Raw genomic sequence first — 25,244 nt, forward strand, 5'->3', positions numbered from 1 at the left:
ATGGCCTCCAGTTTCATCCGTTTTGCTTCAAAACACAGAGTTTTGTTCTTTTTTGTGACCAAGTAGTATTCCATTGTGCACATATGCCACATTTTCTTAATCTAGTCATTCTTTGATGGACACCCAGGTTGATTCATATCTTTGTAATTGTGAATAGTGTTGTGATAAACATGTGAGTGATGGTATCTTTTTTATATACTAATTTCTTCTCCTTTGAGTAGATGCCCAGTAGTGAGATTACTGGATCAAATAACAGTTCTATGTTTAGTTCTTTAAGAAACCTTCATACCGTTTTCCATAGAGATTGTACTTGTATTCCCACCAAGACTGTATAAGCATTTTCTTTTCTCTGAATCCTCCCCAACATGTGTTATTTTTTGACTTTTTAATAATAGCATTTCTGACTGGTTCAAGATTATATCTCATTGTGGCTTTAATTTGTACTTCTCTGATGATTAGTGATATGGTTTGGCTCTGTGCCCCCTACCTAAATCTCATTTCAAATTGTAATCTCCAAAGTGTCAAGGGAGGGGCCTGGTGGGAGGTGATTGAATCATGGGGACAGATTTCTTGTTGTGTTCTCATGATAATAAGTGAGTTCTCATGATATCTGGTTGTTTGAAAGTGTGTGGCATTTCCCCCTTTGCTATCTTTCTCTCCTGCTGCACCGTGGTAAGACCTGCTTGTTTCCTCTTTGCCTTCTACCATGAATGTAAGTTTCCCGAGTCTTCCCAGTCATACTTCCTGTTAATCCTGTGGAACTGTGAGTTCACTAAATCTCTTTTCTTTATAAATTACCTAGTCTCAGGTGGTTCTTTATAGCAGTGTGAAAACAGCCTAATACAATTAGTGATGTTGAGGAGTTAAACTTAAAAAATATGTATACTATGCTTACCACACACCAGTTGAATTACCCTTGGACAATGGGACTTGTGATATAAAGATTGAAAATTCTTAAAATACAAGGGTATTAGGACAGAATTCTAGGTTCTCTTCTTCCTGATTTTTCCAATAGCTACTTGTAATTCTTTGCAAAATTTGATTAACCTCCCTGAATCTCAGTTTCCTCGGACATGAAATGAAGATTAGGCATAGTAACCTCATTTACTGAGCACCTATGTGCCATGAGATTTGGTCCCCTCTAGCTACTGTAAGTAAAAATGATGTTTTAACTTCATATGTCTAGAAGTTAAGAATCATAAAGGTTAAGGACCCTGTTAAACTTTATATAGATAATGAGTATCAGAGGTAAAATTCAAACACAGATTTGTCTGAAGATTTTAAAATATTTTCCCAAGTAGACAGTTGTATACCTAGGTCATTTCTGAAAGCCATAGGCATAGAAGGTAAAATAAAGAATTTATCCTTAAATATTTGTAAGTAATTCTTTTATTGAAGTATACATACATCACAGTATGCAGATTACAAGCAAACTGGTTGAATTTTCACATTTGAATACATCCATGTTACCACCATCGAGATAAAGAAATGAAAAATTACTAACAGAAGAAACCACCTTTTAAGATATTTCAGCCACTATTCCTTTCTCCTCAAAGGTGATCACTCTCCTCACTTCTATCCAAATAGGTTAGTTTTGCCTGTTTTTGGATGTTATCTGATTGGATCAGTGCTGTATTTATATTAACATTGTGTCTGAGGAATTCTTCCGCAGAGTGTGTATAGTTATAGTTCTTTGCTTTTTATTGCCTTATAATGTTCCAGCGTATGACTATACCTCACCTTAATTAACTTTTCCATCCTGTTGTTGATGGATGTTGTTGTTTCTCCCATTTTCTATTGTGAATAATTCTGCTATGAATATTATTGTGCTTGGCATTACAAAACATGCGTAACATATGCATAGCTTTTCAATGGTTATATACCTGAGAGTGGAATTGTTGGATGACTGAGTAGGTTTTTGTTTGGCTTTAGTAGATATGGCCAAAAAGTTTTCCACAGAAATCGTGTATAGCCATATATACTCCCACAGTGTATATGGCAGTGCATGGCAGTTCAAATCAATTCACATATTTCTCTATAAGTGTCATTTCTGTTTTTGTTTTATCCTTTCTTATGGGTGTTCACTGATACTTCATTGGAGTTTTAATTTTAATTTCTTTATGACTAGGGTGAAACAACATTTGATATATTTTGGGCTGTTTGGATACTCCCTTTTAAGAAATGCCTCTCCAAGCCTTTTGCCTATTTTCTGTTGAGTTGTGCCCTTTTACCTTCATCATGACTTCATCATGTCGTTGATTTCCACATGGATATCCAATAGATCTGGTATTCGTTATTAAAATAAACATTCTCTTGTTATTGCATTGTGATATCACTTTTGCTATCTATCAAATGCCTATATGTGGGTTTCTTTCTAGATTTCCTGGTGTGTCCCATTTGCCTATGTGTCTTTCCTTGCACCAATACTGCACTATCCCTCTAATATGCTTTGATGCCTGGTATTATAAGAATAAAGCTTCAACTTTATTCTTTTGCAGCAGTGCCTGGGCAATTCTATATACTTCACATTTTCACATAAATTTTAGAATAACCACTGTAGGAAAACCTGCTAAAATGTTGATATGGGATTACATATATATGCCATTTTTGAAAGAACTTACTTGTTTAAAATATTAAACCTTATAATTCATGAACATGATAAATATGTGTATGTGTCTTCAATTTCTGATGATTAATAGTTTTTTCTATCAAAACCTTTCACATATTTGATTCCCAGTTGCATGATTTCTGATGCTATTTTAAATAATATCATCTTAGAAATTTATTTTTGTTATTGATTTATAGACATACAATTGATAGTTTAATACTGTTTTTTGTATCCAGTTATCTTGCTTAATAACACCAACTACTAATAATCATTTATTCATTCATGTCAATTATTGTATGTAGTGCTATGCCTCTTGTTCTTCCTGATTATGTAAATGCACAGTCATGTCATCTGTGAATAATTTAAGTTTTATTTTCTTTTCCTTTACTCTGCTGAGGTATTTTACTTTTCTTGCCTCATTTCAATTCTTAAGGTCTCAGATACAAAGTTAAGTAGAAGTGGTGATGTTAGGCATCATTATCCTTTGACCAAATGCAGAGGGAATACTTAAACATTTCAACATTAAGTATGATTTTTGAAGAGAAATTTTCTATTTCTGGTTTACTAAGTTACCGTGAATATCAATTTAGATTCATCACTTTTTTCATATGGAGAATAATGTAGTTTTTCTCTTTATTTTATTAATGTGGTAAGATACGTTGCATGATTTTTAAATATTCTTACTGAGTTATTTTTGATAATATTTTGTTTGAAAGTTTTGCCTCTAAGTTAATGAGAATTTTCATTTTAATTTTTCTTGTTTTGTAATGCCCTTTCAAGTTTTGTGGACTCACAAAATAAGTTGGGAAGTATTCTTTTCTTACCCACTTTAGAAGTGTTTGTACACTTAGTGTTTTTTATTTTATTGTTCTATTTTTCCCTTACATTCTTTGGATAATTCACTAGCAAACACCTCTGAAGCTGAATTATTTCATTTCAGAAAACTTTTTGAATTAACGTTTGAATTTCTTTCTTCCTTACATTAGTTTAGCTCAGTCCTATTTTTAAGAAAATGTCAAATTTCATCTAAGTTTTCAAATTTATTGTTATCAAGTTGTTCAACATATTCCTTAGCTTAATGGATCCTAGCAAACGGAATAGAACCATTAACCATCACCAAGCTTAAGACACAGAGCATTACTGACATCTCTCCTTCAAGTCAAAACCTCCTCAATGGCAACCAGCCTCCTTACTGAAGCACCGTATTTTTTTCCAGTAACTGAACTTTGTATAAATTGAATTAAACAGTACATACATTTTTGCTCCTTGAGTTTTTTACTCAATGTTGAAATGAGTGATTGTATATTCATCCATGTTGCTGTATGTAGTAGTTTTTCTCATTATCATCATTGCATAGAATTCCATTTGTGGGAATACATCAACTTATCAGTTTGTTGACTATTGTTGGTCATTTTGTTTTTATTTTTCAATTTTGAATTACTACAAATATTGTTATTGTAAACTTTCTTGCATATTCCCTTTGTAAGCCCATGAACACATTTCTGTTGGGGTTTATCAAGAAATAACATTTCTAGTTCATAAGGAATGCAGTTTTAACATATATGACCAAAAAGGTTTTTGTAAGGATATAGCAAACAACCCTCCCACAAGCAGTGCATGAGAATTTTAGTATCTGCATCATCACTAACACTTGGTATTGTCTCCAATTTTAGCCACTCTGGCATATATGTAGTGGTGTTATGTTATGTTTTTAATTTACATTTCCTTAAAGTTGGATGCATTTTCCTGTGTGTATTGGACACATGGATATCTTCTTTTGTAAAGTAATTGTTAAAAAGTTTAATCTGTTTTTTTCTCAAGATTATCTATTTTCTTATTGATTTTTGTTTATTTTTGCATGTAATTATTTTATTGGTTATATGTAAAAAGGATACAGTGAAATCTGTACTCATACATTATGGCTAGTGGAAATGAAAGATGTCACTTTGGAAACAGTTCAGCAGGTTCTTATAAATCTAAACATGCAGTTAGCATATGAGCCAGAAACTTCACCTAGGTATTTACCTGTGAGAAAAGAAAACATATTTTTTTGCAAAGTACTGAAGTACATATTTCTCCATAGTAGTATAAAACTAGAAACAACACAGATGGGAAAGTAATTTTAAAATATAATATATAAACATATATTTATAAATATATAAATTAATGTATCTATAAATAAATCTTTATAGGTAAATATATATCTGTAGATATGCAAATTTAAATATTTAATTACATAACTATATATGCTATGTAATAATACTCAGCAATAAAACTTGATGCATGAAATAAAATGGCTGAATTTCAAAAGTATCATGCAAAGCAAAAGAAGTTACCTACAGAGACTATATGTTTCCATATATATAAAATTCTAGAAAAGATTAAAGTATAGGAGTTTACAGCTCCAGCCAGGGGCTGGGGGTAGAAAAGAGGGCTTATTTTATAGAGGCATAAGAGAATATTTTGACTAATGAAAGTGTTATCTATTTTGATTGTGGTGATGGTTGTACGACTGCATAAATCTGATGAAACTTTGAATTCTGTACACAAAAAAGGGTTACTTATTGTATGTATAATTTTATCTCAGCAAACCTGCCTTAAAAACTAATTGCATAATCAAGTATTAAACTATAATTTTAATATTATTTTAAAACCATTCTGATTATATATTGTTGTGTAAAATACCACCCTGATGTGGTTTGTCTCTGTGTCCCCACCCAAATCTCATCTTGTAGCTCCCATAATTCCCACCTGTTGTGGGAGGGACCTGGTAGGAAGTGATTGAATTATGGGGGCAGGTCTTTCCCATACTGTTCTCATGGTAGTGAATAAGTCTCCCAAGAGCTGATGGTTTGATAAGGGGAAACCCTTTTTATTTGGAACTCATTCTCTATTTGCCTGCTGCCTTCCATGTAAGACATAACTTGCTCTTCCTTGCCTTCCACCATGATTGTGAGGCTTCCCTAGCCAAATGGAACTGTAAGTCCAATTAAACCTCTTTCTTTTGTAAATTGCTCAGTCTTGGGTATGTCTTTATCAGCAGCATGACAATAGACTAATGCAGTAAATTGGTACCAGTAGAGCAGGACACTGCTGAAAAGATACCCCAAAAATATGGAAGTGACTTTGGAACTGGGTAACAGGCAGAGGCTCGAACAGTTTGAGGGCTCAGAAGAAGACAGGAAAATGTGGGAAAGTTTAGAACTCCCTAGAGTCTTGTTGAATGGCTTTGACAAAAATGCTGATAATGATATGGACAATGAAACCCAGGCTGAGGTGGTCTTGGATGGAGATGAGGAACTTGTTGGGAATTGGAGCAAAGGTGACTCTTGTTATGTTTTAGCAAAAAGACTGGTGGTAATTTGCCCCACCCTAGAGATTTGTGAAACTTTGAACTTAACAGAGATAATTTAGGGTATCTGGAGGAAGAAATTTCTAAGCAGCAAAGCATTCAAGAGGAGACTTGGGTGCTGCTGAAGGCATTCAATTTTAAAAGGGAAACAAAGCATAAAAGTTCCGAACATTTGCAGCCTGACAATGGGATAGGAAAGAAATTCTCATTTTCTGAGGAGAAATCCAAGCCAGCTGCACAAATTTGCATAAGTAAGAAGGAGCCAAATGTTAATTCCCAAGACAACGGGGAAAATGTCTCCAGGGCATGTCAGAGACCTTTGTGGCCCCTCCCATCACAGCCTGAAGGTTTAGGAGGAAAAAGTGGTATATTGGGCCAGGCCCAAGGTCTCTGTGCTGTGTGCAGTCTAGGGACTTGGTGCCCTGCATCCCAGCTGCTCCAGACATGGCTGAAAGGGGCCAATGTAGAGCTGTGGCTGTGGCTTCAGAGGGTGCAAGGCTCAAGTCTTGGCAGCTTTCACGTGATGCTGAGCTTGCAAGTGCACAGAAGTTAAGAACTGAGGTTTGAGAATCTCTGCCTAGATTTCAGAAGATGTATGGAAATGCCTGGATACCCAGGCAGAAGTTGGCTGTAGGGGTGGGGCTGTCAAGGAGAACCTTTGCTAGGGCAGTGCAGAAGGAAAATGTGGGGTTGAAGTCCCCACACAGAGCCCCTACTGGGGCACCACCTAGTGGAGCTATGAGAAGAGGGACACGATCCTCCAGACCCCAGAATGATAGATCCACCAGTAGCTTGCACCGTGCTCCTGGAAAAGCTGCACTCAACACCAGCCTGTGAAAGCAACCAGGTGGGAGGATGTACCTTGTGAAGCCACAGGGGCAGACATGCCCAAGATCATGGGAACCCACCTCTTGCATCAGTGTGACCCAGATGGGAGACATAGAGTCAAAGGAGATAATTTTGGAGATTTAAGATTTGAATGCCCTGCTGGATTTCGGATTTGTGTGGGGCTTGTAACCCCTTTGTTTTGGCCAATTTCTCCCATTTGGAATGGCTGTATTTACCCAATGCCTGTACCCCCATTGTACCTAGCAAGAAACTAACTTGCTTTCGATTTTACAGGCTCATAAGCAGAAGGGACTTGCCTTGTCTTGGATGAGACTTTGGACTGTGGACTTTTGAGTTGATGCTGAAATGAGCTAAGACTTTGTGGGACTGTTGGGAAGGCATGATTGATGTTGAAATGTGAAGAAGTGAGATTTAGGAGGGGCTGGGGTGGAATGATGTGGTTTGGCTCTGTGTCCCCACCCAAATCTCATCTTGTATCTCCCATAATTTCCATGTGTTGTGGGAGGGATCCTGTGGGAGGTAATTGAATTATGGGGACAGGTCTTTCCATACTGTTCTCATGGTAGTGAATAAGTCTCACAAGATCTGATGGTTTGATAAGGGGAAACCTGTTTCTGTTGGCGCTCATTCTCTCTTTGCCTGCTGCCATCCATGTAAGATGTGACTTGCTCCTCGTCTTCCACCATGATTGTGAGGTTTCCCCAGCCATGTGGAACTTTAAGTCCAGTTAAACCTCTTTCTTTTGTAAATTGCCCAGTCTCAGGTATGTCTTTATCAGAAATGTGAAAATGGACTAATACCCCAAATTTAGTGGTTTAAAATAGTGACATTTTATTGCTCACAACTCTGAAGTGCAGGCAAGGCTTGGTAAAGCATAGTTTGCTGCATTCAGGAACAGGATCAATTAGTATAATTCAAAGGCTGGAGACTGAAGTCATCTGAAGGCCTCCTCATTTACAATATCTGGCAGTTAATAATGGTTATTGGCTAGCATTTCAGCTGGGGCACTGATCAGAACACATACATGTGGCTTTTCCATGACACAGCTGGGTTTCTTCACATCATGGTGGCTGGTTTCCAAGGTGAGTGTTCCAAGTGCACAAGGAATCTGTAGGAATCAGAATTAGCCTTAAAAGATACTCTAGTGAATTGAATGGTGTACCTCTAAAAGCTATGCCCAAGTTGTAATCTTTGGTACCTGTGAATATAACCTTATTTGGAAAAGGGGTCTTTGCAGATATAATTATGGTAATGATCACAAGATGAGATCATCCTGGATGAACCAGGTGAGTCCTAAATCCAATGACAATTGTCCTTTTAAGAGACAGAAAAGGAGAAGGCCATGTGAAGATAAAAGCTGAGATTAGCATCATGTAGCCACATGCCAAGAAAGATCTGAAGCCATGACAGCTGGAATAGGCAAGGAAACATTCTCTGCTAGATTCTTTGGAGAATATGTGGGCTCTTGACACCTTGATTTTGGACTCTGGCTTCTAGAACAGAGATGGTACATTTGATTTGTTTTAAGCCACCAAGTTTGTGGTAATTTGTCATGGAAATTCTGGGAAACTAACATAGGCACATAGCATTATTCTTTAAAAATGTTTACTAATAAATGACACATAATAATTGTACATATTTACTGAGTACAATGTTATGTTTCAATGCATGTGTACATAGTATAATGATCAAATTGGGCTATTGTAAATGTGTTGCATATTTCAAGATGGCGGAAAGAGAAGATTTTGAATGTTTTCACAAAACATCAATTTTGCCAGAGTCACAGGCCCATCCAGATTTAAGGGGAGGCAACATAGACTTCATTTCTTGATAGACAGGTGTCAATGTTGCTTGTAAGAAATGCATGTGGGTTGATATATACTGGTGTGACCATCTCTGCAAAATACAGTCTGCTACCCTCAGGCCTCTAGTAAGATAACCAACCATCCCAGTTTGCCCAAGACTGTCACTGAAAGTCTCACATTCCAAGAAACCCTTCAGTTCTGGGAAAGAGCAGACAGTTGATCACTGTACTAGCCATAATTTGCATTGTTAACAAATTAAAAAATGTATTTATCCTCTCTCTTAAGTACTCCATGTCTCATCTTATTATATCAGCTTGAAGTTCAAGATCTTGTCCCCTAATTCATATTTAGGTATAGATGAGACTCTGTAGTTAAAGTTCCTTGAACACAGATAATTAATGACTATTCCTTTTGATATGTATACTTAGTGTCCGAGACTCATTAGCTACAAGGTAACTCAGTAGATAAATTAACAGTATTTTGTACCATCCTCTAGGTTTAGTGGGTATTTCTCATGCCTACTAGATTATTTCTTTCTCATAATTGACTTTACTTACATGACTTTTCAAATTCTTAGCTATTGTACATTATTTCATTATTTTCATAACTATCATTACAAATCCTAATTCACTATACATAAAAACCTTCAGCCCAAATATTTTTCCTTTCAAATTCTGCAAATAGAATGCAGCTTTTAACAAACAGCCTCATGAGGTGATAAATGACTGAAGCAGGAGATAACTATAATTAAGCACCAGATAGAGTTCTCTAAACCTCACTAAAAATTGCAAGACCATACCCTACTCCTCTGGGATATGTTTTTGCTATGTTTTAGTATCCTCTACTGTCTAATAGATCTGTTCAGGGACATGTCTGCAGATCAGGGGCTCCATCTTATTGATTTTATTGGGGAGGAACTAGGGTTTTGCCTGAGGAAATCTTACTCAGATGACAATCCCTTGCCCAGTTGGCAAAACATGCTTTATTTATTTATTTTTTCTCAAAGTTCTCCCTTTTCTCCAATCTTGATGGACCTGGGGAAACTGAACAAGTCTCTATGGGGTTCAATATAAAGCCCTGACCTGTGGATTACTTGTAATTCCTCTCTCAGCCTGGGTGTGTGTGAAACTGCAGGACCCTGGAGTAGGTAAGGAGCTGCTGCAGATCCAGACTCCAGGGAAGAGGAGAGCTGAGACTCAGGCAAAAGGAAAGCAGATGGGGAGTTTTCCTCTTTCTGGATCTGATTCTAGTAGGAAGGACAGTTATCTGCACGAAGAGGAATAACTGCAACTCAGAATTTAATGCCAATCCTCCCTCCAAAATCTTGGAGACTTTGCCTGGTTCCCATCTCTGGCTCTCACAACTGATGAAAATGCAGTGAACTTCCTATGAGAGTAGGATAGGATCTATCAGCAATGTACCACAATCTCAGCTCTTTTTCCTCTTTCAGTTTACAGTGCAAGGTAGTAAGATCTGCTGATCCTTTTTTTTTTTTTTTTTTTTTTTTTTACCAAAACTGTTGTGAGATAGGATGAGGTAGGATTATGAGTATGAGAAGTGCTTCAGGAGCCAAATGACTGATCAATGAGGGCTATTGTATTTTTCTCCCCTTAGGCTGGCTCCACAGATTTGGGAGAGAACATTCCCAACAATCTCTCAGGCACAGGTAGATTTGGAATTTAGTTCCCCTGCTCAGTATGGGTGCTCAATGAAGTCAGGTACTAACTGACCAGCTCACCATGCCACACCTCAGCAACACCACATCTGAGTTCCCAATCTTCCTCCTAACAGGCTTCCCTGGGCTGGAGGCCTTCCACATCTGGATCTCAATTCCCTTCTTCCTTCTGAGCACAGTTGCTCTCTTAGGGAACAGCATGATCCTATTGGTTGTTATTCTGGAGCCAAACCTCCATGAACCCATGTTCTGTTTTCTCTTCATGCTGTCTGCCGCTGACCTGGGGCTGACCCTCTCCACAATGCCCACGACCCTCAGTGTCCTCTGGTTCAGTGCACGTGAAATCATCCTCAATGCATGTATCATCCAGCTCTTTTTGCTCCACAGCTCTGGCTTTATGGAATCCTCAGTACTGATGGCCATGGCTTTTGACCGCTTTGTTGCCATTTGCAGACCCCTCAGATATGCTACCATCCTGACAGACTCCAGAATTCTAAAGATTGGTGTAGCAATAGTCCTAAGAACATTGATCATCCTCTGTCCATCCCTCTTTCTCATTAAGAGACTGTCATTTTGCAAAGTCAATGTCCTTTCCCATTCTTACTGCTTCCACCCTGATGCGTTTAAAGTTGCATGTTCTGATTCAAGGATGAACAGCTATGGAGGCTTAGCTGTTCTCATTCTGGTCACCGGGGTTGGTACACCATGTGTTGTGCTTTCCTACATCCTGATAATCCACTCTGTACTAAACATCATCTCTTCAGAGGGACGGAGGCAGGCCTTCGACACTTGTGGATCTCACATTGGGGCAGTTGCAGTCTTCTACATTCCCTGGGTTGTTCTTTCAGTTGTCCACAGATTTTTCCACAGGCTTCACCAATATGTCCACCCACTATTGTCCAACATCTATTTCCTTGGCCCCTCTCTGCTGAACCCCATCATATATAGTGTGAAGACTAAACAAATCCGCAGGGCTATCCTCAAACTCTTTCAAACAAAATCAAAAGAAATGTGATGGGGGGCTTTTCTTCCTGCTGGGGTCTACCTGATTCAATCATATTCTGTTGCATTTCTCTCCCATGCCAACCCGTATTTCTTCTCTAATAACAAAAAGAAGAACAGTAATGTTTACTGAGCACCCACTATCTTCAAGTTCTGCATTTGTCTCCTTTAAGTACATGCTTTCTTTTACTTAGCTTAAACCACAGTTCTTTGAAATGGATAACCATAATTTCAATTTGTGAATTAAGAAATTCAGGGACTAGAATATTGAATGATTAGTTTAAGATAAAAAATCTGGAATTTATATCCACAGCTATTGTCTCAAAATCCCCTGCTCTTCGTGGATATCATGCTGGTTCTAAGTATAGAAGATACAGTTAGTGCCATTGTTTGAGGATACATGGATATCCAGTTCTGCTCTCTCCCAGAATACTTAACAGGCACACAGCACATTGGAAAATTCCTGAAGAAGGGACACTATGACCCTATTCCTCTTCAATCTTCTATATTCTTTCTGCTTTCTCAGAACAGCTGTGCTAACAGAGATTTTACTTCTGGGTATAATAGACTCTTAGGAGACATGTCACAGGCCATGAGCTCCCTCTGTGAATCTCACTGAGATTCCTCCACAGAGGGAGCTCATGGCCTGTGACATGAGAACCCTAGATTTGAGAGAATCGAGGGTTCTAGTTGCTGGAGTAGTGTGATGCTACCACGTGCACAATTCACACATAAACAAGGAAAATGGCTTCTAAGAAGCAAAAGCTCAGTCACAGAAGCATTTTACCAGTAATGGCATTGCTTCTCAAATTTGCCTAATTTTCTATTTGTGACCTGGTAGATAACTGTACAGAAAAAAAATAGTATCTGCATAAGTATCCAAAGAAGCATTAATTTTTTTAACATTTGATACAGTCAACTACAGAAACAGCAATTACAACACAGTTGGCATTGTCAAAAGAAAAGCAGAATAAATTCATCTTGAGCTTTAGAGGTGCCAGTTTGGGTTTAGGCATTTTGAAGGGTTAGGAAGATGAGAGTTGGGCTCAAAAACAGGGTATTTCCTCAGTATTCTCAATGTGATTTCATTCAATGAAATGAATGAACAGTGTTTTGGAGATGCTTTCTCACCTCAAGTAGACAATATATTCAATGTTGTCAGCATGTGTTGAATGGATGGATGGATGGAAGGATATACAAGGGGACCACAGCTATGATTATGTAGCTTTTGACCATGTCTCAGTTTTTGCCCTGGTATTACCTAACGCATGAGTTCCCAGCAAGCCTGCATGGTAGAGAATAAGAGCCTGATTCTCTCTTTGTGATTTTCCTCCACTTATCTATTTGTGGGTAAGTGAAAGTAAAGGATTGGTTTGGCTTTCTCTAAAACAGCTACTCACATCAGACATTTGACTAAGAAGTCTTATTGAAAAATAGTAGCTTCTAATTTGAATGAGTGACATGTGGGGATGTTGAATATATGTAACTGAGGTTAGAGATTGTTGTGTTTCTCTGTGGCATTTTTGTATTGCAAAATTTTAAATCAAGATGAATTTCAGATTGATTGGTTTGATTTATGTTTCTAAAGCCTCTTCTCTTACATTTTATTGTAATTAAATTGCAAAATGCCTCATTCTCTATTTCTATCTGGAAAATAAAGTGATTTTGGGGTATCTGTTACTATATTCTTTAAATAGGAATCTCCAGAAGATGCCGGTAGCAGCATCTGACTATATTCCCATTTTTTTTTGACAGGAATAGAGCTACACGTGCTAGGTTATCATGTATTTTACCAGTATACAAGTTGATTTCCTGAAGGTAAAGATATCCCCCCTTTTTTTTTTTTTTTTTTTTTTTTTGAGATGGAGTCTCGCTCTGTCACCAGGCTGGATTGCAGTAGCATGATCTCGGCTCACTGCAACCTCTGCCTCCTGGGTTCAAGTGATTCTCCTGCCTCAGCCTCCTGAGTAGCTGGGACTACAGGTGCCTGCCACCACGCCCAGCTAATTTTTTGTATTTTTGGTAGAGACGGGGTTTCACTGTGTTAGCCAGGATAGTGTCGATCTCCTGACCTTGTGATATGCCCGCCTCAGCCTCCTAAAGTGCTGGGAAGCACTTCACAGGCGTGAAGGATATCCCTTTTAAAGAAGAGGAATTCACACAGAATATGTTTACTTGGTTTAATAAAATATTTATGGAATATATATTAAGTAGCAGATGAAGGTTTAAAATAACAATATAGATAAGAAGATTGCATGTATAACAAAAGACCTATTAAATATGTAACATTTGATATTTAAATAGATGGATGCACACATATTGAAAATTATAATACACAACTATATTTAAAAAGGAATTAGGCCAGGTACGGTAGCTCACGCCTGTAATCCCAGCACTTTGGGAGGCAAACGCGGGCCGATCACAAGGTCAGGAGATTGAGACCATCCTGGCTAACATAGTGAAACCCCATCTCTACTAAAAATACAAAAAATTAGCCGGGTGTGGTGGCACGTGCCTATAATCCCAGCTACTCGGGAGGCTGAGGCAGGAGAATCTCTTAAACCCGGGAGGTGGAGGCTGCGGAGGCTGCGGTGAGCCAAGATTGCGCCATTGCCATTGCACTCCAGCCTGGGCAACAGAGTGAGACTCTGTCTCAAAAACAAACAAACAAACAAAAAAAAAGCAATTGTTAAATAGTTTCATTTCAGATTTTGAGGAAAAACTCAGCATATTTATGATGTTGCTGGAGTTTCTCCCATTTCACTCTGGGATTCAATTTTTTGACAGTAGGTCACACTTAGAAATGGGCCTCTCAGTCCCTCTTATTTGTTCCAGAAGAAGGTATGTAATTGCTATTTGGAGGAAGACATAAGTACTGGCAATTGTATGAGATCAAATCAGGCGATAGTTCTCTTCTCCAGAATGAGGGTGGTGTATGAGCAAAAATAGTAGGAAAGGGCCCAGGTAAGAACATGGTAAGTCAATCTGATGGTCTCGTCTTCTACACACCCTCTTCACTTCCACAAATGATCAATACACATGTTGCCTCCTGCCATAGGCTCTTAATGGCTCTCCATGAGTAGTGATTCACTTTTCTAGGTTAACCATGCCAATTCAATATTTCTTCATGCACACCATGCTTATTATGATGTTCATAGCTTAATAGTTACTGACGTTTAAAAATAAAGGTGCTAAGACCTTCAAATAATGTATCTCATAAGTGGTATACATTCAGAACTTTGTATATAAACGTCTCTTACATTTCTAATTATATCTTAACTGCTACCTTCGAAGTACATTATGCTGCCTTATATTTAAAAAACCTAATATTCCAACATCCTGCTTGTTATATCGGTTATTCTCAATTGTTTCATCAATCAATAATCATTTCTTGAGTACCTACTGTGTGCCAAGCCCTGATAAATCTGAAGCGTACATAAATAAAAGAGGCCACAATTTGTGCTTTTAGAATCTGAGAATCTACCACAGGAGGCTAAATAGATTGAAATGCCTGCAATGCAGTCAAGTACAGTGGTTAATAGTTGCGGCTATGAACAGAAGTGGGACATAATATTCCAGGCTAGGCAGCTGGGCTCATTCTTTGAATTAATCCTTTAGATTCCGATAAGACTGCTGATTGACATCTTATCCAAGTCGGAGACCAATTTTTTTTCCTAGTAGAGGACTCTATAACCCATCATTTAAGAGAGTTTTACTAACTTAGTTGTGCCCGAACCTTGATCTCTGTTGGAGTGTTGAGGTCTTGCCCTCATCTCTCCTGATCAAGCTCCCACTGTGTACCCTAGGTCTAGTGCAAAGCAGCTGCCTAATTTCTCTGTATTTTAGATCACTCTCTTGGGTCATTATATTGTTAATACTATCACAACAAATTGTTCCTGCCTTGTTACCTTTACCAGCTTTTGCTCTTACTGTTGCAATTTATTTTGTCTTATTTCTCTTGTGAGTTTCTTAAAAGTAGAGTTCTCCATTTCTCTATGGCTATAATTCTTAGAAAAGTGGAAGATGCAAAATAATATATAATGAATTGAGTATTTCAAAAAGTTTGGGCTCTAGGACTAGGTCCCCTGTGCTTGTGTCCAGTGTTGGGTTCCAGATTTCTTTTTTCTCAGATTCCTGCTTCCCAGTAGGAATCACTTCACCCCGAGTCCTTCCCAGCTTAACTTCTCCCTCTGCTATCTGCTTGTTGTTTTTCTAGCAATCACCCTATCTAATTGTTTAGGTTTTCTTTGGGTCTTTAGAAAAGCATAATGTAGCAGATTGTGAGATTTTATAGCCTGAGTTCAAATCCTGGATTTTACCTACTAGCTGTGTAGCCATGTTCAAATTAATTAATATATGCTTCATATTCCTCGTCTTATCTGTACAATGGAGATAATAGCAACAATATAGAAGTGACAGGAGGGTTTAATAAGTTAGTATACTGATAACAATAATAACAGTCTATACTTAAAAAGTACAAGTGTTTGACTCAAAAAAAAAAAGTATGTGCTCACACTAACACAAACTCACAGTTCAGTTCACAAAGACAGACACAACCTGAAAGAAAACACAAATAGCAAATAATGATAATTATGGAATTATTTCCTTCAGAGGCAACTTCTCTCTTAAAAAGGAAGAGTTTTTAATGGGCCAAAGTACAAAACACCCTATCGCCCTCCCTCCAACCCCTAACAAACCCTTAGCAACATATTTAGGGAGAGAGATTTTTGACAAGAACCACCAGGTCACTAGAATGTCTAGTTTAATCATTTTAAGTGACTTTGAGAGTAAAGAGCCTTGTTTGTGGGTTATGCAGATTTTCTCTGTTGTCCTGAGGAAAGAATGAGAGAAGCAATATCCATTTTCACTGTCTTGGGTCAGAATAAGAGAACACACACCCCTCAGTAGAATGCACTACTTATCAATAGTACTTGGGTCATTAGAAAACACGAAAATCAGATAGAGAGTTAAAAATCAAAAACTGAAAACCAATCCTATTGTCTTGGTAGAACATGAATTTCTGTTATCACATACATGGCTTACAGTTGGGAAAACAGTGATCCTTTAGCTGCCTGAGGTTGGTCACAGATCTTTAGGTGGACATACAGAGAAAAGAAGAAGGAGCGGGGATTATATGTGTTGTTGTTTATTCGTTGTATCAGAATTTACTGGATACTTGCTATGGCCAGCCAATTGATAGTTATTTTATATGTTTTATTTTATTATTGCTCTATAAAATGAGCATATTCTTTTACGTTTGTATCAGTAAAAACAAGCGACTAAAATTAGAGTGATTATCTCAAGTGAAACAAGACTTAAATAACAGATTTAAGTCACCTATCTTACTGATAATTAAACCCATGTGATTCCAATAACCCATTTGAATGGGCGGGTGTGTTTAGAAGCAGTATCTACAACAAGACTATTTGTATTCCTACTTTTACATAAATAATCTCATTTAATTTTATAATCACCCTTTGATGTAACTATAGTTCCAGGTATTATAAATAAATTGAGATGATGTCTCCCCTGTAATTTCATCGGATATTACCTCTAGTTCTTTACTGTGAGAACTCAGTCTCTGGTGCAAATCTCCTTGAGGAACACAGAAGCAACCAAACTCTTTGGTGTTTCTATTTTTTTTTGTATCAACTAAAACTTGTGGCTTTTACAAATTGATAAAAAATGAGAGACTTATAAATAAATTAATAGTTCAATGAATTTTGCTTGCTCTAATTAACGTAAATGAAGAGTCAAGGTAGTCTTAGGAAAATCCAGAATGTAGGATTATTCTACCTATTTTCCTAAGACATTCTATGTCTGTGTGGAATCATGATAAATTACACAGCATTTTAAAAACAGTACTTGAATAGGGAAGCATTACATTTTTCATGCCATAGTTTCCTGGATCCTTGCTCTTCAAGGGTTTACATCCTGAGAATTACTCACATAGATTATTTCATGAAATTTTCCTTAAATAAAATTTAATAACAGGTTGGGATGAATTTGGTTATTTATACGTCTTTGGTCCTTGATTAACAGGAATAAAGAAAATCAAGTTGGTGATTCTATGGCAGGAAATTTTCCCACAAAATCTCTGTACCATGTTTTCTTGGATATGCTTACTCTTTACCCCACAGGTGATGGTATTGAACATGGAAGGCACTAATGAGTAAAGGATGAGCAAGGAGATGGGAATCACTGTGAGTGTATGGTAGCAAAAGCAACAAGAGAAAAAGGAGTAGAATGCTGAGATGTGCAGGAACAGGGTGACACAAATGTGAAAGGCATATATGCTAAATACCTTGGGCAGAGATTCTCTGCAGGTAGCTACAGTACAGCCTGCAATGTCTGATGTCTGTGGTTCTAATGACAAATATATCAAATCCAACCACAGAAAAGGCCATAAGAGACCACAGGTACGGACTATATATGTGATGTCTGCACATACCAGATTCAGCATGACCACTTGCTCATAGTAGATCTAGGGCAAGATCTAGCTGAGGCAGAAGGGCATCTAGGAGAACATGAAGCAAAAGGGCTCGTTCACAGTACACTCTGTGTCATTGTGAGAAACACACTCACCTGTCCAAACCCAAAGAATAGACTCAGAGACAAGGAGAACAATAGATACGAGGCTTTTAATGGAGGTCTTGCAAGATCAGGTCTCTGGTGAGCAGGCATACCTGGTACAGTTACAACAAGCAATTTATCCCCTAGTATGCAAGTCCCCCACCTAGTTCCTCATAGGTTGAGTACTATGAGGTTATAATCTTCCTGGATGTTGCATATATTTCTTTTCTTGGTCTTTATTGGTCGTTGGGTTGGAGCTTTAGGTATTTTCTTTAGGGTCTTCTCACTGCATTTTGTTGCAGCTTATAATGCATTGCAATCATTGTCAGCTCAGGGACTCTTTAGGTATTTGACCTATGACCCAGGCGGTTAGGCAAACTGTTAGGAATAGATAAGGTGGGCTATTTTGCAAGCTAGTAAACTCTCATTCTAAGCTAAACCCTTTGGTTCGGGTGAGGGTAACCAAGCAGTCCCGACAAGCAGGTGCTGGCTATTAAAGCAGAGGCCTAGGGTATCCTGTTCTTCCATAGTTTGCAGGTCCAGGCCTATTCCAGGTACTTTGTCTTGAAAATAGATCACCATATATGTTATTTTCTGCATCATCACAACTGTTCTTGGCTTGACAGCCAAGAACGGTCGACACCCTGCAAAATGGCAGGGTGAGGTGGAAAGCAGATGAACACCTCTACTGTCCAGATGGGAACATCTCATGACCACCTCTGACCAACATGGGAGAGAGTATGGATGAATCAGACTAGCATGGTTCAGGCAGCTATAGAAGTTGAATTTATGGGCTTAGAACCAATAAAAGGATAATGTCTTAGGTTATGTGTAAGACCACCTCACTCATCAAACTTAGAAGCATCAGAAAGAAATATATGTGTTCCTAGAAGTAGTTAATGCAGGTCACATGAAAGAAGGGCAATATTAAATACAGCAGCCACAACAACAGCTGATAAAGCACAGGAAACGGATCCAGAATTGGGAAATCTGCCACCCTGGAAAGACACAAGAAGCAGGTGTGTGTTGCGTGGGGTGGGGGCTTTAGACCCCAATGGTGGTATCAGAGGAGGACTGCTGCCCTAACATTTGGGGGAGAAACCTATCCTCTGAAGAGACCAACCAAGTAATAAACACATATTATTTCAGAAAAGATTGGGAATTATGAGGGCCAAGTGATTAGAAAATTGTCTGAACAGGAAACTACTTATCATATGTAAATCAACACACATTTTTTACTCAATTAAACCTAACAAAATTGGGCTACATCCAGTTTCAATAATGTTTATCAATCACAAGCTGAAATTTATAGAATGAAGAATAAGCATTTCAAAGGTTAAATGTCCAAATGGAAATGAGTCACATTAAATACTACATTAAACATGAAACATAAGAACACTTGTCCTTTGTTTCCACATAAAAGTCAATTACATCTAAAAGAATTACTGTATTATGCCTGTGGGCAGGTCTAAACCTTCTTTTATTTTATGCACATGAAATTAAAATAAATTGGAAAAATCAAGAAGATGGTGGGAGAGGACGAAGGGGACAGGGAGAGAGAAAGAGAGAGAGAGGGAGAGAGAGAGAGAGAGAGAGAGAGACCTAACAATCAGCCACATTATTCTTACATTGTTTTCATTTCTTTATAGCATCCTAAAGATGGTTTTCATGATTCTGCCTCTTTGAACTGGGGCCAGTTCTATGCGTCAGAGTTTCCTTTTTTTCCCTTTGGAGCCCATTATTTTTTCCTAAGAGTTTCAACAGGACAAGTCGCCACTCTGAGTTTGCCCAGAATTCCTTAGTTAAAGCACAGGTGGGAGATGGCTATGTCACGTAACCTACAGCTGCAGTTCCTGGGAAAAGTAGAGCCTGTCTGTTGCTCTACAGCATCGCTTGTCTCAGAAGCAACTTGACTGTTTCTTCTAGTTCTCTTATGGCTCATTGTCTTTGCCAATGCTGATTCCACTGCTTTAAATTTCCTTTCCGTGTTTATCAATCTAATGAATTAAAACTTCTCAATTTACAATACAGAATAAACATTACCTCTTTAGTGATATCGTTTCTGATCCTCAGATAGAATTGCCTTCTCATTTGTATCCTGTTCATGAAGTCAATATATTACTTGAAGTACATGTATTGCATTTCTGTTCTTTTTTCAAGTCTATCTTTCCTGACTACATTGTGAGGACTAAGTCCAGTGGTTAAAGTCTGTCTTCACCATGCCCAACATAGCTGCATTCTGGATGTTTCAGGACACTGATCAATAAATCTTTCCTATCAAGTACCCCTTCCAAGAAGGAATTCATAAATATACAGACTTTTAATATACACATACTTTCTCTGTGTTGGGAAGTAGACAGGTCTGATAGGTGATTACTGTTTTACTCTGAGAAGAGAGGAAATAGAGACAAAGTTGCCTGGGCAGGGAAGGGTGGGAATTTCTCCAGTCACACACTGAGGAAAGGCCTGAGCTGGGACTCCTGGGAGATGCCAGGTCTCCTGCTGCTGCTGCAGTGCTTCTCCTCCTTTGCTATACCTAAGGCAATCTCAGCCCTAATGTCCAGGAACCTTGGGAAAAGGATAACACCTCAGGGCTAACTTCTTCTGTAATTGCTCCTGGAAGCATTGCCATTGTCAATGAGTTCATAAACAACAATGCACTTCGGGCTCCTGTACTCACCTGCTCAGTGAGAGTGAGAGCTCCCAGAGAACCAATACAGTGACTTGCTCACTTTTTAAAATCCTATCTGAGATCTCTTTAGAACACAGCATTCATCATTCACATATTTATTCATGTAACAAATAAACTTGTCATATTTAACACTTCCCCTATTCCAGGCTGCTAAGTGCTGGGCATACAGCAATAAGAGTGATTTGGTGGCAGCTCTCAAAAAACTCATAATCAGTTGAGAAACAATTACAAAACATGACTGTTGAGGGTTAGTAAGACAGAAGACACATTGAAGCATTCAGTGAAGTTCCTGAAGAAATGAAAGAAAGAATGAATGAATTTTCATCCCATGTGTGTTTAATAAAACCAGCTTCATAAAGTTCTGTTGGTAACTCAAGCCACATCCCAGTTGGCCCACAGCCTATGTTACCACGTGTTAGGCTTCTCTATTCCTTTCCTGGAGCAACATTTACTCATTCATGAGTGGACTTTCCCTTCCTAATGTCTTGCCCACACCTTCCTGCTGCAGAGACTGTGCACTATGATTGCTCTGTTTCTGGTGGCAAGAGAACTCCTGCGGCAAATCTGGTTTAAACATCCACTGAGCCCTTTCTATTCAGTCAGGAAACCAATTAAAGTGGGGAGATACAGTGAGAAGGTATCCTTTCCCTAACCCCTCCCTGTAGGCCTTGATCCTCTTTTCAAAGCATGAGGTTTCAAATGGAGCTGGCACATTCAAGAAGCAGAAATTGGCCCAAATAAAATTTATTTTTTAATATTTCCCTTAGGTACAGTTTTGCACGACTCCAGGGATATCATTAATTTGGATTACAATGTGAGCATCTCCTTGGAATTATACATCTCCTTTAAAGTTTTTGAAAGACTTCTAGCTGATTTCTTAGAATTAATTCCTACCCAGGAGCTCTGATTTTTGCTTATTTGTTTGCTTGTTTTTCCCATTCTCTGCCACTATTATACTTTCTGAGTCAGAAATAATCCAAAAGGTGCTACTTATGTTATTTGGTTTCTGTTTCCTCATCTACAAAGTGGAATTGGATGATTACATTGACTTCACATGCTGAAATGCAGTGATGCATTTTCTGCATATTGACCTGTGGGAAATATTAGGGCTGGCATCTGGAGGACTTCCCAAAACTAGAGAATTTCAAATCTCTTTCACAACGGCCCATACTTAAGATAGACATGTTGAGAACTGGAAACCAAAGACTGACAGTCCAGCTTCATCAGGGGTGGGGATAGGGTGAAGGGAAGAGACAAGCTCTGCAAAGTCTCTTTACACATCACCTGGACCTTTCTTTCCTTCTACCTCTGGCCTCAGAAGACAGAGCAGGATGAGCCAGTGACTTCAGGATTAGCAGACCAAGACTAAACTTCAAAATTTTTCATGTCAAGGTGGGACTACAGGACCTCACCCACCTTCAGCCTTCGGCTTTATCATCTTCCAGGGGAGGTCTAGACCACGGGTCTACCTACATGGCATAAATACACACAATACTCAAAATGCAAAGTATTGAAAGTTTATATTTTAGGTCTTTACTGACATGCCTCTACTCTCCATTGAACGGAAACATACTGCTTTGCATGTACTTATTGAAGCCTGCACTATGCTAGGATTTGCTGAAATCTGAGGTAACTAAAGCACCATTTTTTCTCATGGTGTGCACAGCATGGAGGCTGACACACACCAGATCATTATGGCATAGAGGAGGAAGTGGGTATGATGAGAACAGAATGGAACAAATACTGCGGGAGCACAGAGATGGGTTCTAAGGAAGAGATGTGAACTTTTAGCTCTGTATTCCAGGCACTAAGCATTGCACTGGAGAAACAGTTATTGGTCAAAAATTGCTTGTTGATTTGAGTATGAAAAAATAATAACATTATGTTTGGTTCTGTGCAGAGTAGAAAATACTGATGAAGCTTTCCCCTTTTGGAAAGTACTCTAAAACGGAGCCCTGACATCACAGTTTGGTTCTAAGTCATGTTTGAAAACCACGAAAAGCTGATGTACCAGGAGCTGCCTTTAATACCGTTTTGTCTGGCCTTTTCTTAGTCACTGTGATTATAGATTTGTTTATTTGAGGGAAGAGAGGCACCGTGAGGTCTCTGCCCGCCTACAAATGGAAAATCGAGTCCCTCAGTCAACAAGCTCACTTGATAGCTTCTGTAAATGTTTATCTTGTTAGTCCATTGTTTTGCTTTAAGAAAATACCTGAGGCTTTAAGAAAATTACCTCAGGGTAATTTATAAAGAAAAGAGACTTAATTGGCTCAGGCTGAAGACTGTACAAGCATGGCACCAGCATCTTCTAGGCTTCTGGCAAGGCCTCAGGATGCTTGCAATCATGGTGGTAGGCAAAGAGAGAGCTGGCACATCACATGGTAAGAATGGGAGCAGGAGAGAGAAGGGGGGAGTCTCAGGCTCTATTAAACAAGAAGATCTCACATGAAGTAACTGAAGGAGAACTCACTCATCACCAAGGCAATAGTGCTAAGCCATTCATGAGAGATCGACCCTCATGATACAATTACCTCCCACCAATGTTGGGGATCACATTTCAACATGAGATTTGGAGGGTACAAACATCCAAAATGTATCATTATGCCCTGGCACTTCAAATTTTATGTCCTTCTCACATTGCAAAATACAATCATCCTTTACCAATAGTCCCCCAAAGTCTTAACTCATTCCAGCAACAAGTCCAAAGTCCTAAGTCTCATCTGGGACTCATCTCCTTTCATCTATGAGCCTGTAAAATCAAAACAAGTTATTTACTTCCAGCATACAATGGTGGTACAGGCATTGGTTAAATATTCCCAATCCAAAAGGGAGAAATTGTCCAAAAGAAAGGGGCAATAAGTCCCACACAATTCTGAAATCCAGCAGGCAGACATTAAACCTTAAAGCTCCAAAATAATCACCCCTTACTCCTTGTCCTTCATTTAGGGCATATACTGGTGCAACAAGTGGGCTCCTTGGGAGCTTGGGAAGTCCACCCCTGTAGCTTTGCAGGGTGTGGTCCCTGTGACTGCTCTCATGGATTGGAGTTGAGTACCTGTGGCTTTTCCAGGCTCAGGATGCAAGCTACTGTTGGCTCTACTATTCTGGGATCTGGAGGGCAGTGGCCCCCCTTCCACAGGTCCACTAGTCAGTGGCCCAGTGGGGACTGTGTGGACACTCTGACACCACATTTCCCTTCAGCGCTGGCTTACTAGAGTCTCTCTGTTAGTGTTCTTCCCCTGCAGCAGGCTTCTGCCTAGGCACTCAGGCTTTCCAGTACATCCCCTGAAATTTAGGGGGAAGCCTGCAAGCCTCCTTCATGCTTGCTTTCTGTGTGCCTGCAGACTTAACACCACATGGAAGCTGCCAAGGGTTACAGCTGGCACACTCTAGAGTGGCAGCCCAAGCTGCACCTAGGGCCCTTTGAGCCATGGTTGTAGCTGGAGCAGTCAGGATGCAGGGAGCAATGTCCCAAGGCTACACAGGGCAGTGGTCCCTAGGCCTGGCCCCCAAAACCATTTTTTTCTTCCTGGGCCTCTAGGCCTGTGGTGGGATGGACTATCTCAAAATACTCTGAAATGCCTTCAAGACCTTTTTTCCCATTGGCTTGGATATTAGCACTTGGCTTCTTTATAGTCATACTAATCTCTCTAGCAAGTGATTTCTCCAGAGCTTACTTGACTTCCTCTCCTGGAAATGCTCTTTCCTCTTCTATCACATTGCCAGATTGTGACTTTTCCAAATGTTTATGCTCTCCTTCCCTTTTAAATATAAGTTCCTACTTTAAGTCATTTATTTGCTCCTATATCTGATTGTAGCCTGTTAGATGCAGTGAGGCCATCTCTTGCATGGTTTGCTGCTTAGAAATTTTTTATTCCAGATACACTAAGTCATCCCTTTTAAGTTCAAACTTTCATAGGTCCCTAGGACATGGACACAATGCAGCCATGCTCTTTGCTCGGGTGCAACACAAATGACCTTAATTCCAGCTCCCAATAGCTTCCTCATTTCCATCTGAGAACTCATCAGCCTGGATTTTACTGTCCATATTTCTTCACTTCACTTCAAGTTCATGTGGACTTAGTTCATTTCTTCACTTCAAGTTCATATGAACTTCACTGCCCATATTTCTATCAGCATTTTGGTCACAATTATTTAACCAGTCTCTAAGAAGTTCCAAACTTTCCCTTGTCTTCCTGTCTTCTTCTGAGTTCTCTGAACTCTTCTAACCTCTGCCCATTACCCAGTTCCAAAGCAGCTTCCACATTTTCAGGTGTCTTTACAGCAACTACCCTACACTTGGTACAAATTTCCTCTGTTAGTCCATTGCATCACGATAAAGAAATATCTGAGGCTGGGTTATTTATAAAGAAAAGTTTAATTAGGTCCCAGTTTTGCAGGCTGCACAAGCATGGGTGCCAGCTTGTTTTTGGTGAGGCCTCAGAAAGTGTGCAATCATGGCAGAAGACAAAGGAGGAGCTGGTACATCACATGGCAGGAGTGGGAATGAGAGAGAGAAGGGGGAGGGGGAGGCCCCGGACTATTTATTTATTTATTTATTTATTTATTTATTTATTTATTTATTTAAGATGGAGTTTCACTCTTGTTGCCCATGCTGGAGTGCAGTGGCATGATCTCTGCTCACCGCAACCTCCGCTTCCCCTGTTCAAGCGATTCTCCTGCCTCAG

The 25,244-nt window shown here is 39.0% G+C and overlaps 1 protein-coding gene and 1 pseudogene across 2 annotated transcripts in view; both read left to right on the forward strand.

The window, feature by feature from the left end:
* MMP26 (matrix metallopeptidase 26) overlaps window positions 1–25,244 on the forward strand; it is a 286,289-nt gene that overhangs the window by 71,205 nt on the left and 189,840 nt on the right. The window lies entirely within an intron of this gene.
* Window positions 10,354–11,237, forward strand: LOC101058987 (olfactory receptor 51F1-like; annotated as a pseudogene).

This window comes from Pan troglodytes, chromosome 9, assembly GCF_028858775.2.
Source record: "Pan troglodytes isolate AG18354 chromosome 9, NHGRI_mPanTro3-v2.0_pri, whole genome shotgun sequence".
Classification (NCBI taxonomy): domain Eukaryota; kingdom Metazoa; phylum Chordata; class Mammalia; order Primates; family Hominidae; genus Pan; species Pan troglodytes.